Raw genomic sequence first — 10,101 nt, 5'->3', positions numbered from 1 at the left:
AAACGCGATTATTGCTCCTTCTTTTGTTCTTCACACTGAGTTTATGTGCCTGCGTAATCAAAATACACGCACATGACGTTTGATTTGAATATTTTCCGTGTCTTGACCGTCTGACAATAACCGTCTGTTTTCGATAATAATAAGACTCTCAGAATTAATTTAGAACTGTATGCATTTTATTGGATTTATTGATTTAAATGACATAATTGCGCGAGATTTTGACGGTAATCGTTATTGGAAATCTTGATATATCCGCGTCATATGACGGAAATGTTGCATTTATGTTTATACCAAAAGGTTGCATCTCATAAAATAGATCATATTTGCAGGAAGGTGACAAATCTAGGTTATAGAAGCCTAATCATAACAATATTTAAAGGCTGCAAAACGTTTCTTAGTACGTTCAAGTACAAATAACATCATAAGGATGATCTAAAATGAGAAATTACTTTAAGAACGTTTTGTCCTAACATTATTATAACGTATAAGAATAAGCTGGGTTATTATGATGATGCATGTTTAGTTTGCAGTATGCATGCTTGTAAGTTTGCACAAAATAAATAGTGTATCGTTCTAAATGCATAATTACCTTGCACAGCTTCTTATATTTATGCATTATTGTTTTTATTCCTGTTGCTTAATGAATGATGTGTAGCACAGACATGGTAAAGTGCTACTAAAACTTTAGTATTTCTTACTATGCTTTGTTTTTGAATGGCAAAGCTGTAGAGATAGGTCTGTCTGTCTGTGTTTTAGCCACTAACACCTCTGTCTCTGTGCTCCGCTCACCCTTACATGAAGCTCACGACACCCTCTTTATTCTGGGGTCACTGGCTGCTGGTCGTTCAGAAAGAGATAAATGCTCTCACTTAATGGAGGGGAGTTGGTTATCCACGGCTAGTTGTCAGTAATTTCCCACGGTGCCGTTTTAGTCTGCATATCCCTAGTGATGTAGATTTATTTCAGCATGTCGGCTGGTTTGAGAGAGTTTAGTAAATAGACGTGTCAAGGTAAAGAGGTATAAAGGTAAATGCTTATCACTAGATATTTAGTTTCATTCTGATCCCATAGCACTGGCATGCATGCAGCAGAGCTGGTGTTTTAGCTCTTCGAAGCTAAACACTGTTAAGATGCCAGACCTTTCTTAATGTGTGCATGAATTGTGTTTTCAGGAATTAATTATCCACCGTGTGTGAGTGAAAATAGTAAACGGTATAAAACATTGCTGTTTTGCCTGAGAAATTGAAAAATTCAAATATGAAGACTTTAAAGATGTAGTGTTTGCTGGGTTGATTTTTGGCTGCAGATTTGTGTGAGTGTGTAAACATTAAGAGGCTCTCATAGTAATTCATAGAAAATATGAGTGGTGCTTTCCTGTGTAAAATGCCTGTGTTTTAAGTGTTTGTTAGGTTTTTGCCAAGTGTTTGCGAGAGTATCCTGGTTGGTAGGGTGTTGCTAGGGTGTGCTGGGTGGTTGCTATGGTTTCTTGTTGGTCCAAGTAAAAAGTGCATCCTTCAGTGTGCGTCTGTGGGATTTTTTTCATTGACTTTATTTAACGGCACTCTCAGAAAAAGGTACAAACGTTGTCACTGGGGCAGTAGCCTTTCAAAAATTATAAATATGTATAATTTCGATACTAATATGCAGACTTTAGGTACAAATATGTGCCTTTTAAGGTAACAAAATGCATCCTTTAGTTGTAAGAAAGGTACAAAGAAGTAGCTTTTGAAAGGGTGCTGTCCCAGTGACAGCTTTTGTACCTTTTTTTTGAGAGTGCAGGTAAAAAATTTAAGTTTAATCTGTTATTGAAGTAACAGCACAGCGCTCTTTTGACACGATCTGATGATTTGATTTTGACAGATTACAGACGTTATTAACTGATGTTTAAGTTAATGACTTGAACAAACTTCAAACTTCTAATAGCGATGATATACTCTACAATTATCAAAATCAATACACTGCCATTAAATTCATTCCAAGTCTGTTTTGTCAGCGTTCTTTTGTAGTCTAAACATCAATCATCTTGCGCTTCATAGAAATACTTGTAACTGAACCCAGAGCAGAGAGCTTTCTGATTGGGCCGGTTGCATAAACTGTTTAGAAACAAATGACAGACTTGAAACAGTCTGTTTGCGCCCCCTATAGGGACCACGTGATCTCATTAATATTCATAAGTCTTTGCAACTTCAATTTTTTACGATGTAAATATTTCACCAATTCCAATCTCTTTCGAATGGGTTCTTAAAACTGCCAGTAAGATGAAGTACAAAAATGTGCACTTTTAATGTATGAATGCAAATGCGATCGCCCTAGTAGGGTGCTGCGTTTAAATCCGGGTGTAATGAAGACGACTCGTTTCTCTCTCACCCCATTTTCCTCTTTTCTCTCAGCCTCCATTTTATCAAAAGTGTCTCATCCTGCCATCCTAATTCTCCCATCCTCCGTTCCCCTGAAGGGCACACAGATCCTCGGGGGGGCTGGTTAGCGTGCGTGTGTGTGTTTTCCAGCATATGTCTGTCCTCTATACCCACACACTGGAGTGTGTTTAATGCTAAATGGGAATGTTGACTCTCAGCAGGCTTTTGTCTCTCTTTCCGGTCTATTCCTGTCGATTTATTTGTAGAATTTCACAGCAGCGTCGCTCTTAGAATGGCAGAAATGCATATAGACCTTTTTGATAGATTATTCCATAGACATAATTAATTTAAAAAAGGTTAAATACAGGTGTGCATGCTTCATCTTGTTTTAAAGATTTGATGGTGCTAACTTAAAGGAACCGTTCACCCCAAAATTGAAAATTTGCTGAAAATGTACTCAGGCCACCCAAGCTGTTTTGGTTTGAAAATGGTGCTCCTGTGCACAAAACCTTTTCACTAGAAGAAGTGTTATTATAGGCTATGGACTCATATTTTAGCTGGAAGCAACGGTTTTAAGTTAAGAACATCTTAATGAGCAAATGAGCTGTTTGGACTCATTCAATAGGAATAGTTCACCCAAAAATGAAATTCAAATGATCACATCAAGTTCCAAACTGTATGACTTTCTTTCTTCTTTCCATGAAACACAAAAGAATATATTTTGCAGAATTTGCCCTGTTTTTTATAATGGTACCTAGGGCTTCAAAAAGAAAGCACCATTAAAGCGTAATAAAATTACTCCATATGACTCAAGCATTTTATTCCAAGTCTTCTGAAGTCACACAATGCTTCATTATTCATTATAAGTCATTATTCACTACTAAACTAGTAACTAAACTTAGTTAACCAAACATAACCATATCCAGACGATCACTTCGATCTGATTTGTGAATGAATCTCTCAGACTGGTTTTTGTGAAGCAGAAAGTCAAAATAATGAGCTGTTCATCACTGCTAGTCTGTGTTTTCGCTGTGTCTCTGTGCTGGATTGCTCTGGTCTGGTCTGGATGTAGAGAGCAGATGAAAGGGCATTATTGAAGAGATGAGAGAAGATGGAGGCTGTCTGTTTGAAGCTTTGCTGCTCATGAATGTTGTTGTAGATATTGTACTGGAAAAAGACAAAAATAAAAATTGTTTGCCGTATTGGCATTTTTGTAAATCTAAGCAGTTTGAGACAATGTTGAGGTCTCTTCTGAAACTCTAGAGGAGATGCATGTGAGATTACTGGGATTTAAAATTCAGTTTGCCCTCCATTGCTCTCTAGGAGAAACAGTTGAGATACTGAAGCAATCGCATTTGTGTTTTTCTCCATCCTGTGTGTGTGTTCAGAGATCTGTACATCTGCACTGTCTTCCTCTGAATAATGGAGGAGCGTGACTGTCTCAGGAGCACAGGAGAGTGCGCGCACACACACACACACACACACACAGATCAGGTGGAGCGAATCGGGTTTCCAGATACAATAAGAGGCGTAGCAGCCCTCAGACATCACCGCAGTGTCTGCTGCACACAAGCTAAGACGGATCTCTGTCTTGTCTGCGTTCAATATAAATTAAGCTATTCATTCTTATTTTAAAACAAGAAGAAATATCTGTCAGTTGGGTAAGAAAAATTAGCTTAATTCAAAGGGACAGCAAGATTATTTTCTGGCATGACTGACATTTCTCCTGGTTTTAAGCAAAAACTTACATAATTGTGTAACATTTTTCAAGTCGGTTTCCTTCTCAAGTAAATGTATCTTGATTTAAGGATGTTTCGATGTTTGTACTGGAAAACAAGACAAAAATACTGAGTAAGAATTAATTTGCATTGTGTGCATGTCAGTAAAAACAATAATATTGTTACAATTTAAAACATTTTGCAACAGTGTCCTACAGTGTCAATGAAAAGTGCAACTGTTTGTGTGTTGTTAGTTAAGTCAGTTTGTGTCTGTCTATAACTGTAGACAAAACCATTTTACATACGTATGATCTATTTACAAATCGACAAAGATCATACCTCATTTTATCAATAATCAATGCAGAAATATTGAGATTTCACCAGCATGTTTTCATTTACTTAGTTCATAATAGGGTTTGTATGAGTACATATATTTAAATGGCTCATGATGTTAGACTAAGTGCATAAGTGCAGATGTTTTCTTTGTTATTAACAATATTTCATTAGCAGCAGTGTTTAAAGAGCTTTAACTCAGAGATGCTCTGTGAGAGTTGCTATGGGTTTTAACATGAGACACGTTTTTGTGTTCAGAAACAGCTGGACGGTGTGTTCGTCTAATGTCTCGAGGCTTTACATACTATTTGATCTCATATTTCTGTCTGTTTGTTTTATTTTTGTTCTCATGCTGGGTTTCTGGCAGTCATTACAGTACACATCATCTCGTGTTTTGTTCGGCTCCTTTATTTTCCTGAAAGAAACGACTGAAGGTCAAACGCTTCCCGTCGCAGGACTGTAACGCAGGTGTTCTTCTCCCTCCTGAATCAGCAGACGCAGCAGGAAGTCGCCACATATCTTGAAGTGCAGTGCGGTGTATGATTGTGTGTAAAGTTGCAGTCATCGCTTGCATCACTTTTATAGGCAGCGGCAGATGCTGTTCACAGACAGAAAGCCATTACAGCACCGCTGCTGAGCGTGTTTATGGACTGGCTATATGGCTTCCACTGCACTTTAAATTGTTTGATGTGCACCATTATCGCTGGCATATTTCCCATTTAAAAGAGAAGTTGAAAAAGCATGCATTTTTAAAGTCATTTTTGGTCAATTTTCACTGTAAATATTTAAGATAAGTAGATAAACAGTACCATTTAAAAAAAATTATGTTTTTGAAGTCTCTTTTGCTCACCAATGCTGCATTTATTTGATCAAAAATACAATAACAGTCATACTCCAGTCTTCAGTGTCACATGATCCTTCAGAAATCATTTTAATATGCTGATTTACTGCTCAAGAAACATTTCTGATTATTAGTAATGTTGAAAACAGTTCTTTTGTGGAAACCGTGATGCATTTATTTTTTCTTTGATGAATAGAAAGTTCAAAAGGACAGCATTTATGAAGTAGAATTGTTTGCAACAAAGTAATAGTTTGGACTGTCACTTTTGATCAATTTAATGCTTCCTTTCTGAATAATAGTATAAATCTCAAAAGCTTTTGAATGGTAGTGTATGCATTTTATGCTTCCCCCAATGAAATCTCCTGTATTGTAGAAAGCAGAGGCAGTCGAGCAGGAGCTGTGAAGGTTGTGATATGATTATCTGAGAGGAACCTGCTAGAATACTGACTTTGTGATGATCATCCAACCATGTAGAGAGACAGAAAGAGAGGTCAACAGCTGGCGGAAATGGACGCAGAGAGCGAATCTTGCATCCATATGCCTTAGGGTGGACAGAAGGGCTGTCTGACCTTTTGCAGCAAATGGAGATGACTTCATGTGAGCTGAGCCCACGGCTGGTGATTAACATAACCTCACAGTCTCACAGATATCTGTCACAATACACTCACAGCTGACATGCAGAACGCATGCATGCATGCACGATTATGCATGCGCACACCCGCATGTATAGCGCTTTGTGGGAGTGTTAAATCATTTGTATGTGATGGATGTTGTGTTGTTTTCCACAGATAAGAGAGAAGCATGCGATCACTGTTGAAGATTTCAATATTTTTTTGCTTTAATCTTTGTTTGTGCACTTGCTCTGGAATGGCTTAAAGGATATTTTTTTTTCCAATTATAGGAACCAAATAGAACAGCCATTTTAGCCCATTAGATTCAAAATGCAAGACGAAACATGCAAAAAAACAATCTAAAGAAAAATACAATAAAATCAAATAAAGTTTTTTGTAATAAATTAATAATTTATTTAGCAAGGATTCATTAAATTGGTTAAAAGTGGCAGTAAAGATTTCTATTTCAAATGAATAAAATACTGAAACAATTGTATCACAAAAATATTATGCAGTTTTTAGCATTTGAAAATAATCAGCAAATCAGAATATATTAATTTCTGAAGGATCATGTGACACTGAAGACTGGAGTAATGATGCTGAAAATTCTGCTTTGATCAAAGGAGTAAATTACATTTTAAAATGTTTTCACATAGAAAACATTTATTTCGATTTGCAGTAATATTTCACAACATGACAGCATGATTTTACTGTATTTTTGATTAAATAAATGCAACCTTGGTAAGCAAAAAAGAAAGACTGTTCTAAAACAAAAAAAATATATATAAAATAAAATCTTCACTTAACTTATGAACAGTGGTGCATATTTTAATTATTCATGAGTAATTATTCATTTGGAATATTTTTGATATTTTTATGTGTTGAGCTATAAATCTGAAATCAGAAATTATTAATTGAAATGGACACTTTTAACTGTTTCACAGAAATTAATCAAATTTTGTGTTATTATGAGACTAGAAAACCACCTTAAATCAGTGTAATATTCACAACGTTGCTTCAGTTTCTAGACAGACTCACAGTGTCGTGTGTTAATAAAGCGTATTTGATTATTCAGCTCGCTTGGCTGTAAAATGCAATATAATTGTGATAAAAAAAAGTGATTTAGTGTTTTGTCACGGTACACTTCTACATGTTGGAAAATTGCCTTTTAAAAAAAGCCGCCCTGAAGACACCAGTCACACTGCTGAAAGATGTATTGAAGTTAGTGTCACTGCCGTTAGTTAGTTAGTTAGTTACTCTCCAGCACTGCAGGCCAAACCTTCACCCGCCATTCATTTGTATTCCGCGAGCCTGCCGCCACCTGCACCAATTAAAAGCCACAAAACGTGTGTGAGAGAAAGAACGGCTGAGATCCAGTCGTGGAATATCAAGGGAAATTTCATGCCTGCTGCTCTTTCCGTCAGGGTAAAACTGCTTAGTATTGCTGTGTGTTCCTCTCCAGAGACCTTAAACAGCCGACCTGGAAACCAGCCTGAGAGTGTGTGAAAGGAGAAAAATACAGAAAATGGATGAAGATGGAGATGACACAAAATCACAGACAGTAATCTGATAGATTAAAGATTCTCTATGGTACTAAAGCATTAAAAATACCAGAATATGTATGCATGCCAGAATATGGACACATGCCAAGTTCATATACTTGTTTCTCCAAAAAACAACGCTACAGCCAGTTTTCCTATTTTAAAATGTGAGTTCCGTGTCAGAATGTCTGTTTTTGTTTTTGTCTATAATACCTGCTTCTGTCTGCTAATCAAACAACACCACAGCTTCAACAAAGATTAATCTGTATTTAACTTATGCAGTAAGCATTATTGTGTTGTTTTACACTCGTTCTGGGTGGTTTCTAAGGTTTTCTGGGCAGTTGCTAGGGAGTTGCTATGCAGTTGCTGATATGTTTGTGTGTGGTTGATAGGGATTTATGCAGGTTTTCCGGGTGGTTGTTACAGAGTTCTGTGGTTGCTAAGATGTTGCTAAGATGTAAACAGTTGCAAATGCTTTCTGGACAGTTGCTAGGGAGTTGCTATGTAGATGCTGAGGTTTTCTGGGCAGTTGCTAGTGTGTTGTGTTTCTGTGGGTAGCACAGAATCATGTGGCTGGTGTTTGTGCTGATTTGCGGTCAGTTTTGTGGTTCCTCCTGAAGTATGTAGGTCGGTCGGGTGGATATTAATGGAGGAAAGCCCTCGCTGCTTCACGCTCAATTGGAAGGCGAGCATCTGTGTCCCAGTAGCACAGTTTGACTTTCCTTTTCCCTGTGATCCAGATCAGCAGAGGACAGAATTCCCAAAGGATGCCGGGCAGGAAGTGATTTAAACAGACAGCTCTCGGATTGTCTCCCAGTAAACCAAATTATGAATTAGACTGGTAGAGACTCTAGCAATATGTGACAGCACACTGTGTTGTTATTACAAACTAAAACTAAGTCATTTTTGTTAATTGAATAAAGCTGAAAAAACAAATGATATGAACCACTTAAAAAGTATTGCCTGGGCAACTATTAAAACACTACCATACCACTTTTGCACACTACGTTTACAAAAAAAAAAAAAAATTAGTTTTCTTTATAAACTAAATGTATAGTAGATTTTGTGTAGTAGGTAGCAAGTGGGCATAGCAAGCTCTTATTTGCGTGTGTCAAGGTCTGTCGTAAACGTGAACGCACACTCATTATGGTGTACTGTTTCATCTTGATCAATAATTTATAACACTCAAATGTCACAGACATCATTTCTCCAGAACACAGTGGATTGAAGAGCATGTTCAGGTCAGGGAGTGGCTGCAAGGATGTTGCTATGTGGTTGCCTAGGTGATTAAGGGTGTTTGCTAAGGTGTTGTTATGCAGTTACTAACGTATTCTGGGCAGTTGCTAAAGAATTATGCAGTTGCTATGGTGTTGCTATGCAGTTACTAGGATGTTCTGGGAAGTCACTATAGGGAAATACAGTTGTTAGGGTGTTCTGGGAAGTTTTTGAGCAGTTGTGTTTGTGTTTCTGCAGTGAAAGCGATCTGAATGCACAGTTTCTGTGTGATTATATTGATTCATCTCTGGCTTCATTGTGTCTCACGAATCTGATGCTCCTTGTATTTCGTCTGTCACTCTGTACGACTGTATTACCACTGATTCACTGGCAGCTAGAGATGCTTTATTTATCTGAACTGGTCCTGTGGCGTCTCTCATTAGGAGGAGTGAACGTGTTTATGTATCAGTCTGAAGGTTAGAGGTGCTGTGAGTGTCTGTAATACAGTCTGTAATACAGTTAAAGTGCATATGATCCTCCCGGGTGCAGAAATGAGTGTACGACTGCCTTCAGCAGCCCAGTAATATCTAGATAAAAAAAGGCTTTACGTAGATCTGACATAGATTTGCTTCTTACGCTGGAGATTATTTCTGATTTATGTCCTCACAAAGCTTCTTAATCAAGGATCTGACTTCCCTGTTTATAAGACCAGCTCAGACTGGTATGATTTTCCATTCTGCTTCAGACTGGTTTAGATTGTTAGAGACATTTAAAAAGAGCCGGTGAGTGATTTAAAGGGACAGTTCAACCAAATTAAACTTCTGTCATCATTTATGAACCAAAACAGCATCAAACAGTCAAAATATCCTCTTTTCCATTGTTTATTTAAATTTTATATAAATGTTAGGACAAAACATTCTTAATTTAATGTTTATGGAACATTCTTTAATATTTGATATACATTCTAAATATTTCATTTGAAAATGTTCTAAGAACATCATTCTAGGAATGTCCTCATGATGTTATTTGTACTTGATGAACGTTCTAAGAAATATTTTTGTAACCTTTAAGGAACATTCTAATCACGACAAGGAATAACATTCTTAGAACTGTTAAAAAACAAACATTATAATATTTGTAGAATGTTGTAAGAAATGTTTTTGTAACCTTTAAATAATGTTATAATCACAACAAGAGAAACATTTCAAAACGAATGTTCCCACAATGTTTTTATAACCTACATTTGTTATCTGGGTTTATTCAGAAGAAAGAAGGGCAACCAAATTAAACTTCTGTCATCAGATATAAATTCTAAATATTTAATATTTGAAAAACATTCCAAGAACAACACTCTATAAATGTCCTTATGATGTTATCTGTACTTGATTAACATTCCAAGAACCTTTCTTTGTGAAATAATGTTCTAGTCACAAAATAAAAACTAGACATTTTAACGTTCTTAGAAATAAGAATGTTTAAAAGTTA

The sequence above is a fragment of the Barbus barbus genome, assembly GCF_936440315.1.
Source record: "Barbus barbus genome assembly, chromosome: 5".
NCBI lineage: Eukaryota > Metazoa > Chordata > Actinopteri > Cypriniformes > Cyprinidae > Barbus > Barbus barbus.
Note: the sequence above shows the minus strand (reverse complement) of the source record.